Source organism: Saimiri boliviensis, chromosome 1 (assembly GCF_048565385.1).
Source record: "Saimiri boliviensis isolate mSaiBol1 chromosome 1, mSaiBol1.pri, whole genome shotgun sequence".
Lineage (NCBI taxonomy): Eukaryota > Metazoa > Chordata > Mammalia > Primates > Cebidae > Saimiri > Saimiri boliviensis.
In genome coordinates, this window is record NC_133449.1 from 193,825,348 (window position 1) to 193,852,705 (window position 27,358).

The 27,358-nt window shown below is 37.6% G+C and overlaps 1 long non-coding RNA gene across 1 annotated transcript in view; it reads right to left on the reverse strand.

Moving 5' to 3' along the window:
- Window positions 1–27,358, reverse strand: part of LOC141580590 (uncharacterized) — a 74,262-nt gene that overhangs the window by 36,736 nt on the left and 10,168 nt on the right. Inside the window, exon 2 of the long non-coding RNA XR_012512843.1 lies at window positions 24,102–24,218. This is a non-coding gene — a long non-coding RNA (uncharacterized LOC141580590). The remainder of the gene's footprint in view (window positions 1–24,101; window positions 24,219–27,358) is intronic.

A 27,358-nucleotide genomic window follows, 5' to 3' on the forward strand; every position in this document is an offset into this window, starting at 1 on the left:
TTGATGCTACCAAGTTGCTCTTTTTGCACTTCTCTCTCTACTTCTCTCTGGTGTCCAGTTCATTTTTTAAGATCAGCTTCTTTCACTTGGTTGGGAATTGACTATCAGCCATTCCCTTGATTCGCATGCTTCCATCAGTGAGGGATTTAAGGCATTTTATAGCACCAAGTGAAAAAAAAAAATCCTAGGGAAAAATGTGGATTGACTTGGCTTAGACTTTATGCTGATCCCCACGACTATTGGGATTTATGATTGACAGCATCAATAAAAATAGGGAACAGGTTTCCCCAAGGACAAGGAAGGTGCTATCCCAAGATGAAAGGAAGGTGATTACAGGAAAAACAAAACACAACACCCCTCGATGTCCACTATTCTTTCCTTGACCACAATATGGTATTTCTCTCCAAACGTACAACTGCTTAAGACTGCTTTGGTCCGAGGTGTCTTTCAGACAACTTTCCTATGCTTATTCTTCTTATACTCAGGTGGCATTCTTACCAAATTCACCTAAGACTTAAGAGAAGAATCCTGTTAAATCTGCAGTTATGTGTAGACACATACACAGTTTGTATTGTAAAGACTGTATAAGATACTCTTATTTTTATACAATCAAAGTTCATTTAGGTTTACCTACATATTTTTCACTACATTTCTTCTTTATTCCTTCTTACAAGTTAGACTTCCCATCCGGGATTACTATCTTTCTGCCTAGAATTTTCTTTGGTAAAGTCTGCCAGTGACAAACATCTCTCCATTTTTTTGCTTTGGTTACAGATTTCCCGTTTGTTCTCATTTCTTCTGTATTCTTGAATAATATCTTTGCTTGGTATAGAATTCTAGGTCAGTTGATTTTTTTTTAAACACTTTAACTCCATGTTCTTTTACTGCTCACTAAGCTTCTATGCGGCTGTTGAAAAGTTAACTGTCTGTGTAATTGTAGTGCCCTTGATGATCATTGGCATCTCTCTCTACATCTTTTAAAATATTTGCTCTTTGATTTTTTTTTTTTGTAATTTCATTATAATGGGGTGGATATTTTAAATATTCCATTTGACATGTAATGCACTCCTTGAATCTGCAGGTTTTGTTACAGAAAATTGTCAGGTATTATCTCTTTAAATTTGTCTCTGCCCCATTTTTACTCGCCTTTCCTTCTGAGATTCATCTTAAACCTATTTTAGCATTTCTTGTTCTACTGCATGTTGTCTCTTATCCTCTCTTTTTTCTTTTTTTCTTTTTCTTTTTTTGTATTTTTTGTATCTCTGTGCTGTTTTAGATAATTCTTTTGATCTATTTTCCAATATACTAATCCTCTCTTCAGTTGGGTCTACCGTGACCCATTATGGAGTTCTTAATTTAAGTTATATCATGTTTAGTTCTAGACATTCTATTTGTTTCTTTTAAATATCTGCTATATCACTTTTTATTATTTCCTGTTTTCTGCAGATCAAGTTGACTTTTATGGCTTAGGAATTTTATAGTCTGAGTTTGACAATTCCAATATTTTAAATTTATTTACATTATGATGTCTTTGAGCTGGTTCTTGCTCAAGGTGTCATATTTCCTTGTCTTTCTGGTTATTTGTTGCATGCTTGTCATTGTGTCTGAATATATATATATGCAAGCTGGAGACCCAGGAAAGCCAGTGGTGTAGTTAAAAAGCCTCAGAATTAATAGTATAGATTCCTGTCTAGGTTTGAAGGCCTGCAAACCAGGAGCATCAAGCACAGGAAAAGATCCATTTCCCAGCTCAATCAGGCAGTATTAATTCAACCCCCTTTCTGTTCTATTTTGGCCCTTGATGGATTGTTTGATGCCCACCCACATTGGAAATGTCATCTGCTTTACTCAGTCTACCAATTCAACTGCTAATTTCTTCCAGAAACACCCTCACAGACACACTCAGAAATAATGTTTAGCCAGCTACTGGGCATCCTATGGCCATCAAGTTGACACACAAAATTAACCATTCATTGTCAACTTGGCAGTCATACATGTCTCATTAAGCCATACTTAATCTTCAAATAAAGACAATAATAAGGTCAAAATTCCACCTAACGTAATACAGCTATCCTGCATACACCCAAAAATGAACTAGCCCCTGCCCTAGAAGAAAAGGTAGAGTTCTTGAGTAATATTTACTTTTCTCCTTGATATTAATAACTGAAATACTATCATAAAATTAGCAATACTAAATACTATATGATATAAAGTCAATAGCTGATTGTGGTTCTTTCTTTACCTGGTGGTGTGACCTAAACTTTTATTCCTGAAACGTCTGGGCCATTAGTGGTCCTGGTTAGATTGGGTTGTAGTTTTCCATTGACTTTAATCACAGGGCATGGTAACACTAAGATGCCCTAAGGGATCTCCTATATTCCAAATAAACTCTTCCTTATTTCCATGGTAGAAAAGTAGTCCAATTTCTCCTTCGTAGTCAGAATTAATCACCTCAGCCAGCACAGTAACTGCCTTCTTTGCCCCTGATTCAGAGGCATGAGGAGTCTAAAGTGTCTGGGTGGCAGTCTTAACTTCCAGTTCTGTGGAATTATCACCGTATTTCCTTGTGAAAGTATTTCTCCCTTTGGAGCTAAGACCTCTAAGCCAGGAGAGCATAAAGCCACGGGAACAGAAAGAACATTTTTTGCAAGTGGAGTTCACTGGGCATAAGAGTGAGTGGCGCCACACTCATTTTCATCCTTTGATTCAGGAATCCTACTGTGAGAGAAATGACACCTTGTATTGATGGATTCAGAACACATAGGGCTTTCTGGAAACCCTTGCCTCAACCCTGCAAGGCACCGTCACCTAGCTGGTGCTGTAACTGAGTCTTCAAGAGGCCATTTCACCATTCCATCAAACCCCCTGCTTTAGGAGGGTGGGCAGCACACGCTAACTACCTGGCACCTTAGTGCTTTAAGATTGTTATTTTTATATTGCATCTAGAATTTCAGTTTTCCTCAGCAACATTTTAGCTGGTCTAAATGTCCTAGCTTGCCATTTTAGGAGCTATTATGTGTTAGTAAAAAATATTATACTAGAAAGTAAGAAAAAAAAAAAGAAAAATCTTACAAAGTCCCACCATCAGAGATATCCAGTATTAACGTTTTAGCAAAAATATTTTCAGAACCCTTTCTACATAAGCAATCACACATAAATTATTCTACATATATGGAAACCTGTATTAGCTTGCCTGTAACTTTTGCTCAATATGTTTATTTTCCATGTTAACTTAGATACTATAACTTACGATGTTTGCATTAATGATGCAGTTGACCCTTGATCAACATGAGTGTGAACTGCACAGGTCCACTTGTATATGGCTTTTTTCAAAAACATATATTAGAAAATTTGGGGAAGATTTGCAACATCTGAAAAACTCATAGACAAACTATGTAGCCTATAGATACCGAAAAAGTTAAGAGAAAGATAAGTCATGATTCATAAAATATACATATATAATAGTCTATTTTATCATTTGCTACCATAAGATATATACAAATCTACTATAAAAAGTTAAAATTTGTCAAAACCTACACAAACACAGACCATGCATAGTGTTATTCACAGTCTGGAGAAATGTGAACAAACATAAAGATGTAGTATTAAATTATAACTGAATAAAATTAACTGTGGCACCATACTTTACTATCATAATAATTTTGTAGCTACCTCTTGTTGCTATTGTGGTAAGGTCAAGCATTGCAAGTATCCTTTTAAGCTGCCATAGAATGCTAATCATCCTTGCCTGAGCAGTTTGTCTCTCCAGTAAATTGGGTATTGCCGTAAACAGTGATCTCTCACAGAAGCCATTGTTGCAACTGTGCCAGCAGCCATGAACACCTTGTACTTTTTGTAAAATACATTTTTATCTCATATTGAAAATGCAGCTTTTAGTAGCTCCAGGATTGCTCTAAGAAAGGCATACCCTGTAATCCCAGGTACTTGGGAGACTAAGGTGGAAGCATTGCTTGAATTCAGGACATTGAGGCTTCAGTGAGCCATGATCACACCACTGTACTCCAGCCTGGGTCCCGCCCAAAAAAGAAAGAAGACAGGAAGACATACCTATAGGATGTAATATGATTCGAGAAAAAGCAAAGTCCTTATATGAAAACTTTACACAAAAGGAAGGTGAAGAATCTAAAGCTGGAGAATTCAATGTCAGCCAAGGATGGCTTAATAATTTTAGAAAGAGGTTTGGATTTAAAAATGTCCAGATAACAGAAGAAGCAGCTTTTGCTGACCAAGAAGCAGCAGATGAGTTCCCAGACATCAAGAAAATCATTGAGGAGACAAGATATCTGCCCAAAAAGGTTTTTGATAGATGACTTTAGTAAATGAAAGTACCCTATCCTAAGAAAATGTATTATTATAGTAAGGAAGAGAAGTAAGCACCAGAATTTAAGGCAGGAAGGGATAGGCTAACTCTACTATTATAGTAAGAAGAGAAGTGAGCACCAGAATTTAAGGCAGGAAGGGATAGGCTCACTCTGCTATTGGGTGAAAATGCCAGTCAGGTTTACGATCAGGACTGTCCTCACCTATAAATCTGCTAATTCCTTAGCCTTGATGGAAAAGATAAACACAAGCTTTCAGTTTTAAGACTGTACAACAAGAAGGCCCAGACAAAAATAAATCTTTTTGTTTTCTGAACTGGTTCCATCAGCGTTTTATCTCTGAAGTCAGGAAGTACCTTGCCAGTAAGAGACTGTCTTTTATTAAACATGCCCCTGCTCACCCAGAACACCATGAGGTCAATACTTAAGGTATCACAGTGGTCTACTTACACCCAAACACAACATCTCTAATGCAGTCTCAAGATCAGAGGCTCATAAGGACCTTTAAGGCTCATTATACATGGTATTCTATGAAAAAGACTATCAACACTATGGAAGAGAACCCTGACAGAACATCATGAAAGTTTAGAAGAATTATCTTCAATGGTATAGTTCCATTGAAGATGCCATCATTATAGAAAAAAACCGTGAATATCACTGAGAAAAAACAATAAATTCCTGCTGGAGAAAACTGTGTCTAGATACTGTACATGACTTTACATGATTTACAACAGAGCCAGTCAAAAAAATTATAAAAGAGATTGTGGATATGTCAATTTAAAAAAATGCTGGAGGTGAAGGATTTCAAGATAAGAATTTTGGAGAAATTTAAGAGCCAGTAGATACCATGCCAGAGGAATTAATAGAAGACAACTTGGACAGGAGTGCTTCCAAATCAGTGACAGATCATGAGAAAGAAGACATAGAAGATGCCATGCCAGAAAACAAATTGATTTTAGACAATCATGCAGAATGGTTCTGATTATTCAAGACTGCTTTTGACATTAACAACATGGACCCTTTTATGATATGAAACTAAAGCAAACAGTAGTAAAAGGATTGGTACTATATAGAAACATTTTTTAGAGAAAAGAAAAAGCAAAAAAGTCTAATGTGTTTTTGTAAAGTTACGCTGCCTGTTCCTGCCTCCCCTGCCTCCCCTTCCACCTTCCACCTCTGCCTCTCCTGAGACTGCAAGACCAATCCCTCTTCTTTCTCCTCTTCCTTAGCCTACTTAATGTGAAGATGAAGAGTATGAAGACTTTTATGACAATTCACTTCCACTCAATGAATAGTAAATATATTTTCTCTTATGATTTTCCTCATAACATTATCTTTTCTCTAGCATACTTAAAGTATTCTAAGAATACCCTTTATAATACAAATAGCTTACAAAGTAGGCATTAATTGACTGTTTATGTTATTGTTAAGGCTTCCAGTCAACAGCAGGCTGTGGGTTGTTAAGTTTTGGGGTAGTCAAAATTGATACAAGGATTTTTGACTGCACTGGGGTCAGTTCCCCTGACCCCCATGTTATTCAACTGTATTCATATCTAACACTTATTGAGTACTTACTGTGAGCATGAATTTTCAATGGATTAGCTCATCTAATCTTTGTAATAACTTTGTAAAGTAGATTTTATAGATTAAGTTACTTTATAGATTTTATAGAATGTTTTATAGTCTAGGAAATTTAAGCAAAGAGAAATTAAATAATGTGATCAAAATCATATAAGTAGTAAGATGTAGGACTAGATTTAAACTCAGACAGTCTGACTTCCAAATCTATGCTTATAAGAACTGTGTCAGACAGTATACTACTATCGGGATATATTTAATTTGTTAAACTAAGCCCTCTACTGATGGATAATTATTCAGTTTTATTACATAAAAAATAACATTTAAAACTTCTTGATATACTTGTTTATGTACTTGTTTCTTTATTTCCTCAGAGAAAATTCCTACAAAGAGAACTGTCATGTATATGCATTTAAAATTATAAATTTTGGTACAATTGCCAATCTGGCCTCCAAATAAGGTTTACCAATTCACAATCCCTGCATTAGTTTATAAAAGTGTCCATCTATTGACATCTTTTTTAGCACTGAATTTGTCAATATTTTCCTTTTCTGATATTTTGAACACTGCAAAATAAGATTCTCATTTTTTGCATTTGTTTTCAAATGATGCTTATTGAACTCTTACTGTCTAACGAGCTATCTGATTCCCATTTGCTGCATTTCCTCTGTTAAGCCTTGGCTTTGACCCTGCTTTTTCCTCTTCATCAGTTTGTCCCAAGGAGAGTTCAGCTTTTTGGTTATGCTGCCTTTCACAACAGAAAGCAGACTTCGGGATGCAGGATCACTCAGAATCTCTCCTAAACCATGTTTTGATTAGGATGTGCTTACCTGAGGGACTAAGATACTAATTTCAGAGCTGCTGTTCTTTCCCCTTTCTATGCTTCAGAATCTGCTCACTTCCTCTCTCCTTTCTAATCAATGAGTTTTCTAAGGAAGCTGCATGACTGGCAGTAACAGCAGTTTTTTCCAGGCCTATATAATCTTCTACTTAGGTTGTATGAGTTTCTAAGCTAGTTACACTATCGAAAGTGACTTGCATGGTCCATGTAAAATCTGTGATATGGTCAAAGAACTTCAGTTTAGAAACCACAACACAATTTTTAAGACAATACTAAATGGCTTCCTTCCTTTTTTTCTTTCCTATCTTCCTTATTTCCCTTCTTCTTTTCTTCTCTTCTTTTCTGTGGAGGCATCCAGGTGGGAGGGGGTCCCTGGAGAAACCCCAACCAGCCTGCCCACTGAGGTGGAGCCTCAGGAAGTTCACAACTTTTGCTGCAGGAAGGAGTCTGTGTGGAACTTGGGATTTGAACTGCTGGGCGGGAAGCACTCTAGTAGGGACTCTGGCCTGGCAAGAGTCCCTGTTTTCACCTTTTCTTCCTTTTCACCCAAAAAAACTCCACTTTGCTCACCCTTCAAACCATCTGTGAGCCTAAATTTTCATGGATGTGGGACAAACAAGAACCCCATCTTTAGCTGAACTAAGGAAAAGCCCTGCAACAGTTTTGGTGCCCAACGCGGGGCTCGAGAAGTGGTGTGTGAAATGCGGACTCAAAATCTCTCACTCTTGCTTCTAAGCCTTTTCACCTTCAGACTTCTGACAATGGCGGAACCATGTCTCCACCCCTCATCACTCCCAGGCTTTTTCATGGACTTTTCCTTCCTCTTTCAGGAGGGACCAGTGACCGGCAGCTCCCCATCACACTCCCCACTCCTTGCTGGGGCTTGGATGCATGGCCCAAGGGTCCTGCGTAGTCTGCTGGCTGGTTTCCAGCCAGGCTGTGGCAGCCTTCCCCTTCACCAGACAAGGGGTTTAAACTCCACTGGACAGTATTAAGCTTAATCTTTTCTCCCTGATGTGGAATCCATTGCACAAGAGTAAGAGATTCTTCCCCAGGAATTAAATTTTTTTTCTTTCCTCTTCTCCACCCCATCAGCAGTTAACTTTTAAAGTTTCTTTCCTTTTTACTAGACCAGCACCTGCCCCCACAACTATCACTTCATACTTTCTGTAAAGCTTTAATTATGAAAAAGAATTTGTAGAGCTAGTCTTTGGCTGTGGCCAACCTGGTATGCTTTACGTGTTTTGCACTGCAAGCCTCCATCTTGCTTTACATCCTGGGAGCATGGCCGGGGGACCATTTGGCAAGGCTTTGTTTAGCAATACTGCCCTAGGGGATGGGCCCTCTCTGGTTCCATATCTGCGTGTTTTCCAGGCTCTGTCTCTTAGAGGACCCCACCCGGCGACTAGGTTTTCTTCTGCCTGTCTGTGTATGTACTGTGTGATGTCTGTAAAAAAAAGCTCTAATTAATTTGTCCTAAAGAAAGACAAGTGTTTGGATCTAATATCTTTTAAAGGTCAGTTAAGAGCTGTGGAACCTTTCCGTTCATGTGACTTTAATCTTGGAGAAATAAAAGCAGCCTTAAAGATTATTGGTAAAATGCAGGTGTCATTAAAATTTAAAGAGGTAAACTAACCTATGCAGGTCAGGTACAAGGTTTGCTGAATGTTTTAAGGTTACAAACTGCTTTTTGGGTTTTGAGAACTGTCTTGCCTGCTTTACACTGTTTAGGCCTGGGGACATATAGAACTAACTATGCCCTTAACTAAGACGGCAAACCTTGGTTGCAATTAGCAGACAGTTAAAGCAACTTACCAAGTTTTATCTTAAAGTTTAAAATTGCTAGGAGTTACTATTATAACGTGTCATCGAGACTACTGAAAACAGATTTGTGTGCAAGGTGTGTAAGAACAGTAAAATGTGTTTTTTAGTAAAAGATTATAAGAAGGCATGGAAATGTAAACTTTTGCCTAAGGTTAAAGGATTATTTTGAATTAAATTAGGAAAAAGCTGAAGGTTCAAAAAGTGGTAGAATTGTGGAAATTAATCTTCCAGAAGAGGTTCTCTATGTGGACATACTGACTAAATTTAAAAAAGTGATAAAAAGTTTTTCGTTCTTTAAAATTTTTGAGTCAACATTTTAGCAAAATAACTTATGGTAATCTGAAATACTATTTCATAATATCAAGTGCTTTAAACATATTTAAAAACCTTCCCCAAATCCAGAGAACCCCTGGAATGTCCAGAAAAGAGAGGTAAACAGGATTATTTGACATATTTAGGTATATGAAATTGCCAAAATGATGTTAAATCTTCTTTAGGTTATATCTTGATGAATAATGCTAATATGTGTTCCAAAGTTGTACGGGATTTCTAGAATTCTAGTGTCTGAGTATATGCTATCAATCATAATTAAGACATGTTATGTTATTGTAAACCACAGAGATAACCAAATTTAATATGTCCACTGTGTTTTTAACTGTGACTACCCTGGATATATTGCTATTCACAGACAATTGTTGTCTTGTTTTAATCCTTTTCAAAAGATGGTTTATAATAAGCTATAGAACTTTAACAGCTGCTCTCAAATACAAGCTTCTGATAACTTTGGAGATTGTGACATTGGAATAAAGGAAAATATACAAGACTCATGAAGAGCTGAAATGCCCATGAATATCAAGCAAAATAAGAGTTAACTAAACGGACTAAATTCAGAAAGCTGAAGCAACATTTCTGACTTTTGCTTGGATTATTGCTGATCTATGTTTGGTTTTTCAGAGTCAAGGAAACTTATTTTGAACTATTTATGGCCTTTAATAATTAAGTAAGGTATACACTCCTGGGATCAAAATTTCGAGCATGTTTGTTTCTCTCTGTCCGGCTCCTCTAGAATTTGGAAACTATCTGTGAGTATTCTTATGGCAAGATAATTAGTTGCATCAGTGCAATAAAAACCTATTTTTTCTTCTGCAACAGAACACAACTGGAGAAAACAGTGATTTTACCAAGGCTTTGACTAGAAGGATGTGCTTCCCTTTAAGAAGTCAATCTTGACTTGCAGAGTCAATAAAAGCCCTGTGGGGAATCTAGCCTCATATTGTCATCTACACAGTCCCCGTACAGGGTTCCTGACCTGTGCTCAGTAGAGAATGTCACTTTCTAACAGGTCCAGGAGCTCCAAGTTTATCTTGGGAACTTAAGAGGAAAGGATCACCTAACCCACAGGTATTTGAGGATACCCATGGTTGGCTCAACTTAAAAAGGTTTTATCTGAGATTCCTTGTGGAACAGAATTCCATCAAGGCCAATCCAAAAGACCTATGTAGAAATAATTATTATTGCTGCAATTTATGTGAATAATCAGGCCAAATATAATACTTAAGTCTATTTTGCCAACCACCCAGTCTTACAATGATTTGTTTTTTAGCAAACATGAGGACTAGAGAAAGAGAAATTATGTTTCAAGACTTATCATATATTTGTCATTAAATTCTAAACTCATTAGTAGTTTTTAAGTTTTTGCCTGCCTTTTAGGTTAATCCTGCTTGTTCCTATGAACCAACCCGCGATCCCTGGCTGTAGGTCAGAAAGAGCAAAAGGGATGAAATCCAGGATCGATATTCTAGTTCCGAGAAACTATCCTGCAAATACTGCCAGGCAGCTGGAATAAACAGGATGCTTATTACTCAGAGGTTTTCTTTCGGGCAAGTAAAACTAAGGGAGCTAACCAAAGCCAAGCACCATGCACCCAATTCCTAGCAAGCACCCAAATCCTATAGCTACCAGTTATCTGGGTGTGTCACAAGATATCCTTTCCTCTCCCTTGGAGGAGGACTCAGTTCCACAGTTTCACCTTAGCATTTGGCTTATGATAAGGAGTCTATTCAACCTTCCCCCCGCCCCCCACTCCCAGATACATTTTTGTCCCAGACACAATTTCAAGCTTTGCGTCAAAGCTCTAGGAAAGAAACCTGGATCTGAGGTATCTAGAAGCAAATGATAACAGAGGTTAAAAGGCACAGGGCAGGTGAGCATGGCTGATTCCTGACAATTATGCCAACACCAAGCTTCCTGTTTCATGGATAAAGGCCATGTTAATATCCATGGCATAAATGAGGTTTAGGGACTCTAAGGCTACTGACAGTAGGTGGGAAAGAGACACAGTTGAGAGCAGATCATTTCTATTCTCTAAGGCTTCTGTTTCATGGGTGCAAGTTGTTTTGACATCCATGGTGGCACCTGCCAAGGTCACCAAAACTTGGGGATGAAAGGTTGGAAGAGGTCAAGTGGACACTCTTCTCTCTCTCCCTCACTTACTGCTGGGCGTCTTCCAGGAAGAGAAGAGAACCAGGGACACCTGCTCCCCTTTTTCTAAATGGGTAGCCATCCATCTTCAGTCTATACCCTTTTCAAATGCATCCTGAACCCTTGGGACTCCTTTAAAAAACATCTTATTTTTTAAACACTGCAAGGACAATACATGATCCATAGCAACAATTCTTAAAATTCCACCTTCGTGCCCGGCGCGGTGGCTCAAGCCTGTAATCCCAGCACTTTCGGAGGCCGAGGCGGGTGGATTATGAGGTCAAGAGATCGAGACCATCCTGGTCCACATAGTGAAACCCCGTCTCTACTAAAAATACAAAAAATTAGCTGGGCGTGGTGGCTCAGGTATGTCTTTATTAGTAGCATGAGAACAGACCAATACACCACCCTGAATTTCTCTTGGTTAGTGTTTATGTGGTACATATTTTCTCTTTCTTTGCATTTAACCTATCTCTGTCTCTACACGGGAAAAAAGGGTTTTTGTAAACTGTTACAAAGATGGTTATTACTTTTATTTTATAATCTCTTTTTAGAAAAAAGAAAATAGAGACAGAGTCTCACTCTGTCACCCAAGCTGGAGTACAGTGGTGAGATTATGGCTCACTGCAGCCTCAAACTCTTGGGCTCAAGCTATCTTCCCACCTTAGCCTCCCAATAGCTAGGACTTAGAGGCATGCCCTACCATGCCCAGCTTACAATCTCTGTCTTTTACTTGGTATGCTTAGACAACTTATATATAATTATCAATATGATGAGATTTATATGTACCATATCTTTATTTGTTTTCTACTTGTCACATGTACTCTTTGCTTCTTCATGTACTTTCCTGCCTTTTTTGGTATTAATTAAATATTTTTAGTATTCCATTTTATGTCTATTATTATTTTATTAGCAATATCTTTTTCATATTTATTGTTAATGGTTGTGTCAAGGTTTAACATATATAGCTACCATTTATCATAGTCTTCTTCCACATTATATTGTAAAAATGTATAGAAGTAATATACTTCTACTTCCCTCCTCCAATCTTTTGTGCTATAGTTTCCATACATTTACTATAACCTATACTATAAGCTCCACAAAACACTATTATTTTTGTTTTAAATAGTCAATTATATTTACATGATAGTAAAAATGAGAGAGAGTATTTTTAAAATATTTACCCACATATTTGCTATTTCCAGTTATTTTCATTATTTTGGGGGTGAGGAGACAGAGAGAGAGAGAGAGAGAGAGAGAGAGAGAGAGTGTGTCTGTGTGTCTGTGTGTGTAGTATGTGTGTGGTTTCAAATTTCCACCAGAAACCATTTCACTTCAGCCAAAAGAGCTTTCTTTAACGTTGCTTACTAGCATAGACCTGGTACCGATGAATTTTCTTAGCTTTTGTTTGCTTGAAAGTCTTTATTGCCTTCATCTTGTAATGATGATTTCATTAGGTTTAGAACTCTAGGTTGACAGCTCTTTCAGTCTTCCCCCTCCATACACTCTGTAAAGATGTCATTTTTAAATGCGTTCTCAAAAAGTCTGCTGTCATATTTATCTTTATTTCTCTGTATATCATGTGTATTTTTACTCTGGATGCTTTTATTTTTACTTATTTTTTCTCTAATGCTCTTTTTTTTCCTAATATAGATCCAGGTTTCTGACATGTATCATTTTCCTTCTCACTGTAAAACTTCTAACATTTCTTGCAAAACACATCTACTGATAACAAATTCCTTCAATTTTTATTTGTCTGAGAAAGGCTTTATTTCTCCTTCACTTTTTGTTATGGACTGAATGTTTGTGTCCTCCAAAAATTCGTATGTTGAAACTCTAACCTCATTGTAACAGTTTTTTAGAGATGGTGTCTTTGGGAATTAATTAGAGTCATGAGGGTGGAGCATTCATGAATGGGTTTAGTGCCCTTATAAGAAAGGCCAGAGAGCTAGTTAACTCTCTTATTTTCATATGTAGATACAAGAAGCTGGCCATCTGTAACCTGGAAAAGGTCTCCTTGTGACTATGCTAGCAACCTGATGTGGGATATCCAGCCTCTAGCACTATGAAAAATAAATTTCTGTTGTTTATAAGCCAAACTAATCTATAATAATTTGTTATAGCAGCCCAAACTGACTAAGATACCTTTGAATGATAAAATCAGAAAATACAAAACTCTAGATTGGCGGGTTTTCTTCTCATAGCAGTCTAAATTTTGCACTCTCCTCTCTTCTTGCTTGCATGGTTTCTGAGGCATAAGATGTAATTCTTATCTTTGCCTATCTATAGATAAGACGATTTTATTCTCTTGCTTCTTCCAAGAATTCTTATTTTTTTTCTTTTCAGCACTGTAAATATGCCTGGGTGTCATTTCTTTGCTGGTTTGATTATTGCATTTATCTTTGGTGTTCTCTGAGCTTTCTAGATCTGTGGTTTGGTATCTGACATTAATTTGAGGAAATTTTCAGCCATTATTGCTTCAAATATTTCTCCTGTTCTTTCTCTTTTCTCCTTCTGGTATTCCCATTACACATATGCTACACCTTTTGTAATTGTCCCACAGTTCTGTGTTTCAAATTTTAGTCAGTTCCACTGAAGAGAGGGAAATTGTGAAAACAGCATTTCCTAAGATAAAATAGCGGAATAGAAATAGTTTATTCATAGTCACCTTAAATGTTATCTGCATAGCTGGAAAAATCCCCTTGCTAAATGCTATCATAAAAATTCACTAATTTTGCAGGTATTAAATCAACTGAATAATTTTAGATGGGCAGATAATGGAAGTAGCCATTCTGACAGTTAAAATACTCCAGGGAAGGAAATTTAATTTTTAAGTCTCTGAAAATAATTGCAAGTAGAATTTTGTATTTTTAAAGCTACACAATTGGGGCTGTTTCTCATGATAAAAATTACATTTCTGGTATCTTTGCATGCCAGTAGCGTTAACATTTTATTCAGATACAAATACACAGTTTATTACTGTCTGAAAATCATTAGATAGTAATCTCTCCATTTACCCTAACAAGAAAGGACCCAGGCCTGATTGGATCAGGTTGATATAATAAACCCAATAAAAGGTTTTCTTTCCTATTTTCAACACAAGTGTTAAAGCTCTGAGAATGATATTAATATACTGGGCAGAGTATAATAGGCTGTGGCGCTAGTTTCAGATGATGAGTAGCACAAAACTTTCCCAGTTCTCTTGCTTACAAGTTTCTGCTTGGTCAGCTCTAAATGAAGAGCTATTAAGTTGGCAGACGGTACAGGAGGGAAGAAAAAGCAAAGAGCATTTCATTGAGCATATTACTAAAACTCTTCCCTACGAGGCTCTCAATAATGCAGAAAAGAGCTGTGATAAAGAGCTGGGAACTGCTCTGGGGCAGAGATTTGTGTTTCATTTTACTCGTGTGTCTTCAGTGCCTAGTACATTTCTGGACACAGTGCAGAGGTGTTACACATATCTCTTCCTTCTATTGCTGAAGTGGTGATGAAGAGAAGGAAATTAACCCAGATGGGGCTCACTCCTCCTCTTATCAAAGATGTGCCTTCTCTGATGGACACACACTGTACCTTTATAGCCAAAATGTGAGGTCTTACTGTCTTATTTGTCTTATGTCTTGTTTGAGAATTTGTATATTTCCAGCAGAGGGAACAGCATGTGATCAGGTTGGGAGGCATAAGATTGTAGAGCATGTTTGCGAAACAGTTTCTCTCTCTGTCTGTTTTTTCTTTCCTATTTTGCCTGTGTAGAGCAAGTGCAGAGATTACAATGAATCATACTCCTTTGTTCATGAAATGATATCATAATTGGTCTGCTCAGGTTTTATTTATATATCTATTACTTTTTCTCATAGACAGGCTCCTGGCTTGTGACAAATTAAGGATCCCATTGATTACGTTTATAACAGCCCCTGTAACAAAAAGTCTTATGAATTTTTAATTGCTTTGTAAATTATTTGTGTAAAGACATATGAGGGTCAAGATTCTGGAAAGAAACTGAAGGAAGAGAAGGAAAATGACTCCCTGTAGCTGCTTTTTCTCTGCAGGCATTCGTTGATTTTGGCCAAAGGTCAAGAGCCTGAGAATCAAGCTTTGACTGAGCAGAGGCAGAGAAACCAGCAGAACTTTTTGGAAGTATTGTAGAGTTGGAGACCAAAGGAGCATCAATGTACTTTCAGGTTTTCCCTGAAGACATTTGCCAAATCCTGAAGCTACATTAGTCGGGAGCCTAAAAAGCTTAAGCAGACGACCTTAGAAAAGCAGAATGGACACTGGGGAAGTCTCACTGTGCTAAGGAAACAAAGAAAGAGTTCAGGATTTACCAAAACGGGGATCACCATGGCCATACCAGGCTCTTAACGGAAAAATCTGAAGGGCTGTACCCTAAGAGCAGGAATAAACTGTAGGTAGACGGAGACTTATAAAAATTGCAATTAAACATTTTCTTAGCTCAGCTCCTGATGAGATCAAGTAATCAGTTCTCATTTTATATGTCTAATAAAGGGTGATTCAACTCTGGTAAAAGATATGCATCATTTAAAGCCTCTAAACATTTTAAAAACCACAATGTCCAGCATTTAATACAATTAAACTAGAGTTAAGAAGCAGGAAAGTGATTGATAATAAAGAGATTAAACAGATAATGGAAGCGGACTGAGAAATGAGCCAGATACCAGGCTTGCAAACAAGGATTCAAAATAAATAAGATTAATATACAAATAAAATAGAAAAAAGAGATAGAACACAGGTATAGAAACATGAAATTTTGTTACAGGGAATCTATATTTTAAAAGAATTGGCCGGGTGCGGTGGCTCACACCTATAATCCCAGCACTTTGGAAGGCCAAGGCAGGCAGATCATGAGGTCAGGAGATGGAGACCATCTTGGCTAACATGGTGAAACCCTACCTCTACTAAAAATACAAAAATTAGCCAGGCGCAGTGGCACGCACCTGTAGTCCCAGCTACTTGGGGGGCTGAGGCAGGATAATCACTTGAACCCAATAGAAGGAGGTTGCAGTGAGCTGAGATCATGCCACTGCTCTCCAGCTTGGTGACAGAGTAAGACTCTGCCTCAAAAACAAAAAGATAAATTAAGTTAAACACAAAAGAATGAAACTGACATTTTAGAACTACAGAATACAGTATCTGGGAGGCTCTGCTTCTAGTATAGAAGGGGTGAGCTTCTCATACAACCGTTACTCTTTCAAATGACAGCTATTAACCCTGGAAAAACAGAAAACAAAGAAAAAAAAAACTATCTAAAGGCTCTGGAAATTGAAAAACACAAGCTGATTATGGAGAGTTGCACTTTGAAAAGTGACTATCACAGAGTGAATCTCCTATTTTTATATTCTTTTTCCCTGAAGGCAGCAATAGGCATAGTGTCAGCAGTGCTAGGTCTCTAAAATGCCAATAGAAAAACCCTTGAACTTATTGTCTAGAGGAAGCAGGGAAAAGATCCAGAGACAACCACAGCCACTGAAGAAATGAAAGGAGAACTTTGGAAAATAGAGGGTCAGTGAAGGAAACAGTTCACTACTATGGCTGGTCAATGAACATGTGTGCAGCTAAACTTTAAAGAACCAAGCCACTACACAACACAGACATGACAGTGTGCAACTTGAGTATAACTCTTAATAAGTATGATCCTCCATGTTCCAGCTCTTCAGGTCAGAATAGGTTCAAAATCATGCCTCAAGTCCTGGGGCTACCAGGACTATCACAGGAACTGATAATTAATAGGTGTCTGTTGGGACTGACTCTTATGGCATAGCTGCCACAAGTTGTGGAAAGAGGGTTTAGGAGTATCATTTTTAGTCATTAATTCAACTATGATTTACCAAACTCCTACTGTGTTTCATGACAACCTGTCTCTCTGGACTCATCAACATGCCAGTCTCTTAGCTTAGTAAAATATTAATATAAATCTGCAACAGGGAACTAGCCTGGGATCCTAGAGAAAATTATTTTCATTTAAGTTTCTAGACAATGGGAGGGAGATATCTCACTGAATCTTGAGACAGTTACCATGGTTTATGTGCTGCCATATTCCAAATACATAACACAGTGCCTGGCCCAGGGTAAGTGTTTGCTCAATGAATGTTTCTTGAATTGAACTTTGGAGAAAAATTTAGCTACCTCACCCCAACTACCCAAGGACGTATTTTTCCTTCTATCCGTCACTGTAACAGGTAAAACTTATAAAACTCGGCTGCGAGTCACTTAGGCTGACGTGTATAGATGGACAGGCACTGTGTGGTTGCCAGGGCATTTATGTACTTCACACATTTAACTGTAGGAGTTCCAATTGTTTTCAATCTTTGTGCAAGATTCAAATGCCTCTGGAATTAGCATAGATTGTGTTCCTGGGTTTAGGCCATCTTTCCTTCCCAGCAAATGAACAACCATGTGTACAGATCAAAGTTCTGACTACTGGGAAGATATGACTACTCTACTGCCTTTCCAGATACCTTGAGTGGGACCATAATACTGTGGTTGATCATTTCTAGCATTTGCAGCTGCCAATATATGCAACATCTTCTGTAATCATCCAATCAGAAAAAGATTTCTACCCTTTGCTCTTGCTTAGCTTTCTCTGAAACACCAATAATTCATAGATTTGGGATTTTTTTTGTTGGTAATTTCTGTATTTTCCAGGTGGTTTTCATTCCTTTTTGCTGCTTTTTTTTTTCTCCTCTGACACTGTATTTTCAAATAGCCAATAGAAAAACCCACCAAAAACCCAGTCTTTGAGCTTTCCCTCTGTCTGGTCCATTCTACCGTTGAGAACCTCTAATGAATTCTTCAGTTCAGCAAATGCGTTTCTCATTTTCAAGATTTCTGTTTGATTTTTTAAATATTATTCAGTCAAAAATTATAATGAAGTTTATTTTATAACACTGTACAGCTACAGTTATCAAGTAGTATGTGCATTTGGTATAAGAATAAACATATACAGTATATGGAAGCAAAGAGACCTACATAATCAAAGGGCAAATGATTCTGACACAGGTGTTAAGATAACTCAGTGGGGAAAAGATGATCTTTTTAACAAATGATGGTGGAAAAATGGGATATCCATTTAGAAAAAAGTGAACCTAGGCTCTTTCCACATCATTTATCAAAATGATCTTAAAACAAATTACAGACTTTTGGTTCCAAAATGGTAGCATAGAAGCAAGCTGGCATTACTCCCCCACAATAGAAAACCACAAGCAAATATACAGCATCAAGATTTTTACCAGCAACAATCCAGGACTCAAATATGAGGATAAGACAGCTCCTACAGCCACAGGAGAGTGAAAAACTCTGAGCAAATAGTAAGAGAATTGGACTTTCACATATGTGATGTGTCCCCCACCTCTACCCAGCACTAAATGCATGGAAAAATCTTCCCTGAACTCAGAATTTCTCCTAGAAAAAGTGAGATTGAAGCGATCAATTAGCTTATCCACCATCTTGGGTGCCTTGGCAGGAGACCTGTCTTTGCCTTGACCCATGGGAAGCATTGTGACTCCTTGAAGAGAGAAATATTCCCAAGGACAGGCAGAGACAAAGGAGGGAGGTGAGATTGTCATTCACAGCCTGGAAACTCTGCTCTGTTACTCGGCCAAAGGAGACAGCATATAAAAGAGGTTATTCAAGAGCACCATGCTGTAGGAGGTATGTTCCACAGGTCCCCTCGGCACAAACCCCCTAGCTAGTCAGCCTTGACACTCTGCTGGGATAATTCCTTTGGGAACACCCCTATTCATAACAAGCAGAGCTCTGATCATTTATTAATGCCAAGGTGAACATGGGCTTAAGGTACCACTTAAAGCCAAAAAAGAGGTAGCAACCTAGCAGTAAACATTTGCTAAGCAAATAAGTCCAGTAAGAAAACAAAAACAAAAACAAAATAAGCTTAACAGAATAAAATGGAATAAATAACTAATATTTCAATGCAAGGCATAAATTTGTACCCACAAAAAACAATAGCAAGCAGGGAACCATGACCTCCCTAAAGAAACAAAGCAATAATAAGCAGAATCTCTTTGCACATTGCAAAGGTCCCAGTGTGGCTCAAAAAGACGCTGTTATTGACACCAAGTTTATTTAAAATTTTGATAGTTTCTTCATTATAATTTTTTGTTAATATTTTTTAAGTATTTCATTAAAATATTATGTATTTTGATTGCTGAGCTTCCTTTAAATTTTGTGTCTGAGGTAAGTGCTTTACTTGTCTGCCCTGCTCCAGGTCTCCTGCTCGCTATGTCTTGAAGGTGAAAACATTGAAATTTTAATACAATTCAATTTAAGTAAGTAACTCTATTAACAATTCAGAGGGATGTTAGGATTAAAAACCTTCTAAAATTTTCTGTTTTAGACAAAAGGCAGCAAAGCAACACTCCACCTGAGCACTTAGATTGAGGAAATGTGTGTCTCACTGATTTCTCACAGAAAAAGTTTATGTGACTACACTCACGACCTCCCTGTGTAATAGTAAAGGGTCTCCCAGAATCTGTAAGTGAAGGCTCAGCTAAGTGCAGCTTAATCGGTTTTAAAGATTACCTATTAGCCCTCATCTGAACGCAGCAAAAAGCATCCTGGGGACTGTTTCCCAAAGGAAAGAATACCCAAGGACTTATGAAGCTCTACTGCTAGGGAGTAAGCAAACCAAAGAGCTGCATGCACCTTGTGCCTAACTTAATGGTGTCTGAGTCTGGAAAAAGTACCACTTTTGGAAAAAGTGCCAACGGTAACCTTCACACCTCCCCTCATTGAGGGGACCCAGGCAGAAGAGACGACACTGAGAATGGTTCTTTGAGGTCTCCTTTCTCTGACCCTCGTGAGGTAGCCCAGCCCTAAGTGTGGAAATCATGCCGAGTGGGGAAGGGGCCTGTGTCACTTTCCTTACACCTCAGGAGATCATGTTTTGAACAGGAAAATGTGCGGCTACTTGTTATTTGTGGTTTTTACTTTATCACTGGGAATCTCACTGCGATCTTTCCTCTCTGTAATTTTTTAAATTAAAAAAGGTTCAAGGAGGAAAAAAAACTTTCTATGTGTCAGTGCTGGTGAGATAACTGAAAAGATGAAATTGAAAACTCAGGCCAGGCGCGGTGGCTCAAGCCTGTAATCCCAGCACTTTGGGAGGCAGAGGCGGGTGGATCACGAGGTCGAGAGATCGAGACCATCCCGGTCAACATGGTGAAACCCCGTCTCTACTAAAAATACAAAATATTAGCTGGGCATGGTGGCGTGTGCCTGTAATCCCAGCTACTCAGGAGGTGGAGGCAGGAGAATTGCCTGAACCCAGGAGGCGGAGGCTGCGGTGAGCCAAGATCGTGCCATTGCACTCCAGCCTGGGTAACAAGAGTGAAACTGTCTCAAAAAAAAAAAAAGAAAGAAAGAAAGAAAGAAATGGAAAACTCAACCACCTCCTTATAGACCAAGAATGAATCCCAGGACAAAAAAAAAAGTCTTTGTGATTTGATCGTGGATTCCATAACAAAAAAACCCACTGTGGTTCCAGGCATCATTTTGGGAGTTAAGAAGTATAAGGACTCTTCCCATCCTCTGGCCACAGTCAAGTGAGTGATAAGATGTACCGGGCCCAAAACACAGAGCAGGATAATCACAAGTATACAGTAGTACAGTTTTTGGTAATATAGTTAAGATTTTCTTTCTCTTCAGTGACATTCTCCATAATCAAAAGCTTTTAATTGTGAGGATAAACTTTATAGAGCCTGATGAACTGTTCCTATTGTCAATAACTGAATTTAGGTGACTCTCTTCAGCTGCATGGTGATCCCTGTGATGGACAAATAGGCACAGACATTAGGTTTTCCTTAGGGATGAAACAGCTAATATAAGGCTTTTTAAAAACAATATTATGGCCAGGTGCAGTGGCTCATGCCTGTAATCCCAGTACTTTGGGAGGACAAGGAGGGTGGATCCCATGGTCAGGAGTTCAAGACCAGCCTGGCCAACCTGGTGAAACCCTGACTCTACTAAAAGTACAGTAAAATTAGCTGGGCGTGGTGACATGCACCTGTAATCCCAGCTACTCAGAACGATGAGGTAGGAGAATTGCTTGAACCTGGGAGGTGGAAGTTGCAGTTAGCCAAGATCAAGCCATTGCACTCTAGCCTAGGTGACAGGTCACGACTCCATCTCTCTCTCTCTCTCTCTCTCTCTCTCTCTATATATATATATATATATATATATATATATATGAAGAATGTATTTTTAGAAATATTTAATTTTCTCTGAGAAGAGAATACCATACAGTTTAGAGAGAAATTCACTAGAGCCTCTAAGGAAATGTTAAGAACTCTTTTTACCAAATGTCACCATTATCTCATATTATTTACCTCAGTGCCTCCCAAATTTTTTCTCACATCATGCCGCACACACAAGAAATATTTCTCTATCATACTGGAGTAAACATTAGAGGATTTTTGAACCTTCAACTAGGCTGCTTATGGCTTAAAGAATTGAAAAGATATATGTATCAACAGGAAAAAGCTATTGATATAGGAATTAAAAAGAAATGACTTAGGCAGACAGTTAAAAAGAAATTACTTAGGCAGTTAGTACAGGGTCCGTGGTAAGGTTTTCCTTTTAATGAAAAGCATCCCCCAATCATTTTCTTTTCTAACAAAGGGCAGCCTGTAGAATCAAGCTGCAAACATAGACAAGCAAGCTAGAAGCTTGTACAGGCGAATGCCGGTGGTTGTGCCAAAAGAAAGAAGCTACCTGGGAATAGCCATGTTCAAAATGGCAGCTCCATCTTCTCTTCTCTTTGCCAGCCAAGTGTAGTGTATGGAACAGACAAAATGTCCCTGGCCAAGTAGAAAGCCTGTTTGCAGAAGATTAGGGTGGGGCGACCAGAATTCCCTGCACACCATGTAAATGTCACACCTGATGGAACCAACCTGTGCGCCAAGGTAAATCAGACTCTACCTCCTCAAGCCGGCCTATAAAATCTGGCACAGGTCACGTGGGCACCCTTCCTCTTTTGGATGTCTCTCAGGAGAGAGAGAGCTGCTTTCCTCTCTTCTTTATTTTGTCTATTAAACTTCCCACTCTGTGTGTGTGTCCATGACATTAATTTTCCTGGCAGAAGATGACGAATCTTGGTATTTCCCCAGAAAAGGAGGTCGATTCATTATAACCATCAAAATATAGGGAGCTTTCACCTCAGTTAAATACATGAGAACCTGACCAGTGGTCATGTATATGCCAGACAAGCTGCTGAATCTTGTGCCCATTCCAAGATAGAAGGGGTACAATACTTGGGGGGTTTGTTTCATTTCTGGAGGTAATAGAGTTTTCAGTGGGGTGGCTGCTTTGGCCTGTTCACCAAATATCTGATGAAGACCTTTTGCTGACCTAAGTACTCAAATATTTTCTACCCTACTATGTGATCAAAAATAAAATTTTAACTTATGAAAAGGTACAATTTATGTTTGTTAAATAATATTTTTTTCTATATTTCAAAAATCTAGATACATTTATAAAGACAGTCACTATCCCTCTCTCTGCCTCTCTTTCTTCTACTCAGCACATACTTTTTCTACTCAGCATTCATTTGACATGTGATTTTTTAAAAAAAAAAAACGCTGTGAGATTTCAGATTTGAGTAGGTGGTAAGGCAAGAAAAGGCTCTCTTGGGCCTTTGCATCAGTGCTAGTGACTTGGTGGGTTTCAAAAGAGCTTCTGGTATTTGCAGAAGCTTGGAGTATCACCTCAAGGCTGTGGTGAGGCCATTAAGGTTTTGAAGCAAGGCCTGCTCCTTCCAGTCCTTACTGGGCTCTGATGGATTTTGAACAGAGAGCACTGGGTGACTACATGATCTAAACTATTCACCATGAATGCTCTCTGTTCTCCCCATCTATAAGGTGAGCAGGCCAAGAACCAATTAATTATTGGAAGGAAGTGATGCTTATGAGACCAGGGCCTGCCACATCTAACAGGCCTTACGGAAAGAACTTTCCATAGATGTGGCAGGCCCTGGTCTCATAAACATCACTACAAGCCTCAACTATATTTTACCTTCAATAAATGCATATAGTTGACCAACTAGCCTCAACTATATGCTACCTTCAATAAGTGCATCTCAACTGTAAAGACCCACACAAACTGCAAGTGAAAGGGTAGAAAAAAGTATTTCATCCAACTGGAAACCAAAAAACAGCAGGAGTAGCTATACTTACATCAGATAAAAGAGACTATGAATCTAAGATTGTAAAAAGAGATAAAGAAGGTCACCACATAATGATAAAGGAATCAATTCAGCAAGAGGATATAACAATTATAAATAGCTATGCAGTCAACATCAGAGCTCCCAAGTGTATAAAGTAAACATTAACAGATTTAAAAGAGAGATAGACTGCAATACAATAATAGTAGGGGAATTTGACACCCCACTCTCATTAATGGACATACTATCCAGACAGAAAATCAACAATGAACCAGCAGAATTAAACTGCACACCAAATCTAATAGGTCTCTCTGACATTTACAGAACATTTCACCCAACTGCTGTAGAATACACATTATTTTCATTAGCACATGGGACATATTCCAAAATAGATTATATCTTAGGTCATAAAACAAGTCTGAACACATTAAAAAATACAGAAGCCACATCGATAATCTTTTCAGACCATAATGAAATGAAACTGGAAATCAATAACAAAAGGAACCTCAGAGAATAGATGGAAATTAAACAAAATGCCCTTGAATTACCAATGGATCAATAAAGAAATTAAGAAGAAAATAAAAAATTTCTTAAAACACATGAAAATGGAAATATAAAATACCAAAATCTGTGAAATCCAGCAAAAGCAGTCCTAAGAGGGAAGTTTACAGTGATAAATGGCTGTGTCATAAAAGCAGAAAGAGGCCAAGCATGGTGGCTCATGCCTCGAGAGTAAATCCCAGTGCTTTGGGAGGCCAAGGCAGGTGCATCACTTGAGCTCAAAAATTTGAGACCAGCCTGGGAAACATGGTGAAACTCCATATCTACAAAAAATACAAGAAATTACCTGGGTATGGTAGGGCACACTGTAGTCCCAGCTACTCAGGAGGCTGAAGTGGAGGAATCATCTGATCCCAAGAAGCTGAGGCTTCAGTGAGCTGTGATCATGCCACTGCACTCCAGTCTGGGTAAACAAAAACAAAAACAAGGCAGAAAAACTTCAATAAACATCATGACAATCTTCAGAAACTAGAAAAGTAAAAACAAACCACATTCAATGTTAGTAGAAAAAAAGAAATAATAAAGATCAGAGCAGAAATAGACTAAAAAATACAGAAAATAAAAGAAAAAGATATGTTTTTAAAAAGATAAACAAAATAGACAAACTTTAACTAGACTAAGAAAAAACGAGAGAAGATCCAAATAAATAAAATCAGAAACGAAAAAGGAGACATAACAGTTGAGGGCTCAGAAATACAAAGAAGGCCAGGCACGGTGGTTCACTCCTATAATCCCCAGCACTTTAGGAGCCCAAGGCAGGTGGATCCCCTTAGGTCGGGTGTTCGAGACCAGCCTGGTCAACATGGTGAAACTCATCTCTATTAAAAACACAAAAAAATTAGCTGGGTGTGGTGGCAGGCACCTGTAGTCCCAACTACTTGTGAGGCTGAGGCAAGAGAATCACTTGAACCCAGGAGGTGGAAGCTGCAGTGAGCCAAGATTGAGCTACTGCACTCCAGCCTGGGTGGCAAGTAAAATTCTGCTAAAAAAAAAAAAAAAGAAATTGAATCATTTGAAACTATTATGAACAACTATATGCCAACAAATTGGAAAATCTAGAAGATAGATAAACTACTGGACACATACAAACTACAAAGATTGAACCATTAAAAAATAGAAAATCTTAGTAAACCAATAATGAGTAAAAAGATCAAAGCCATAGTAAAAAGTCTCTTATTTAAGAAAAGCCAAGGACTTGACAGCTTCATTGCTGATTTCTACCAAACATTTAAAGAAGAACCAATACTAATTCTACTTAAAGTCTTCAAAAAAAGAAAAACTGAAGAGAAGGGAATACTCGCAAACTCATCCTATGAAAACCAGACAAAGACACAATGATAAATGAAGATTACATGTTCATATATATGAAAAACACAGATGTAAAAATTCTCAATGAAATACTAGCAGTCCAAATTCAATAACACATTCAAAAGATTATTCACCATTATAAAGTGTGATTAATTCCAGGGATGCAAGAATTATTCAGCATACAGAAATCCAGAAACATGATACATCACATTAACAGAATCAAGAATAAAAATAATATAATTATTTTAATAGATACTTAAAAAGTATTTAATAATTTTAAAAACCCTAATCAAAATGAGTACAGAAAGAAAATACCTGAAATAACAAAAGCCATATGTGACAAACCCATGGCTAACATCATACCCAACAGGGAAAAATTAAAGGCTTCTCCTCTAAGGACTACAGCAAGACAAGGACATTCATTCTCATCACTGTTATTCAGCATAATATTTGAAGTCCTGGCCATAGTCATTAGGCAAGAGAAACAAATAAGGGGCATTCAAATTGGAAAAAAAAAAATCAAATTAGCCTTGTTTAAAGATAACATTATCTTATACCTAGAAAAATCTAAAGACTCCACTAGAAAACTGTTAGAGCTGAAAAACAAATTCAGTGCAGCTGCAGGATACAAAATCAATGTGCAAAAGTCAGTAGCATTTATATATGCCAACAGCTAACAATCTGAAAAAGAAATAAAGAATTCAATCCCATTTACAATAGTTACAAAAAACAGAAAATATCTAAAAGTCAGTTTAACCAAAGAAGCAAAAGATTTATATGAGGAAAATTATAAAACTCTGAAGAAATTGAAGAAGACACAAATAAAAGGAAAGATATTCTGTGTTCATGGATTGAAGAATGAATATTGTTAAAATGGTAGTACCACCCAAAGCCATTTACAGATTCTATACAATACCTATTAAAATACCAATGACATTTTTCACATAAAAAGAAAAAAGAATTCAAAAATTGATATGAAGCCACAAAGGACTCCAATAGTCAAATCAATCCTGAGCAAGAGAACAAAGCTGAAGGGAAGCATCACACAACCTGATATCAAAATGTACTACAAAGCTATCATAACCAAAGCTGGATGGTATTGGCATAAAAACAGACACATAGACCAGTGAAAGAGAATAGACAGCCCAGATATATATCCATACATCTACAGCCAACTCATCGCTGACAAAGGTGCCAAGAACATACCATAAGGACAGTCTCTTCAATAAATGATGCTGAGAAAACTGAGTAACTATGTGCAGAAGAATCAAACTAGCCCTTATCTCTCACCATACATAAAAATAAAATCAAAATGGATAAAGATGTGAATCTAAGACCTGAAACTATGAAACTACAATCAGAAAACATGGGAGAAATGCTCCAGGATATTGATCTGAGTCAAAGATTTTTTGTATAAGACCTCAAAAGCACAGGCAACCAAAGAAAAAATAGAAAAATGGTACTTCATCAAGCTAAAAAGCTTCTGCACAGAAAACAATTGATAAAGTGAAGAGAAGACCCACAAAATGTGAGAAAATATTTTTAGAATATCCCTTTGACAAGGGATTCATAACTGGAATATATAAAGAGCTCAAGTAATGCCAAGAGCCAAGAGCAAAATTAAAAAAAAAAAAAAAAAAAAAAAAAAGCTAAAAATGGGCAAAAGATCTAAACAGACATTTCTCAAGGAATACAAATGGCCAACCAGTATATAAAAAATGCTGAACATCACTAATATCAGAGAAATGCAAATCAGAACCACAATGAGATTTCATTTCACCTGCTAAAATGGCTTATATCAACAAGACAGGCAATAACAGATGTTGCCAAGGATATGGAGAAATGGGGACCATCTTACATGCTGTTGGTGGGAATGTAAATTAGTAGAGTATAGCCACTATGGGGAACAGTATGAAGGTTCCTCAAAAACCTAAAAATAGAATTACTATGTTCCAGTATTCCATAATGAATGAGTAAATAAAAGAAGTGGCTTACATTCACAATGGAATATCATTCATCCAGTTAAAAAAAATGAAATTCTGGTCAGGTGCAGTGGGTCATGCATGTAATTCCAGCAATTTGGGAGGCCAAGGCTGGAGAATCACTGAAGTCCAGGAGCTTGAGAGCAGCCTGGGCAACGTAATGAGACAATGGATCTATAAGAAATTTTAAAAAATTAGACAGGCATAGTGGCTTATGCCTGTAGCCCTAACTAATTGGGAGTCTGAGAATGGA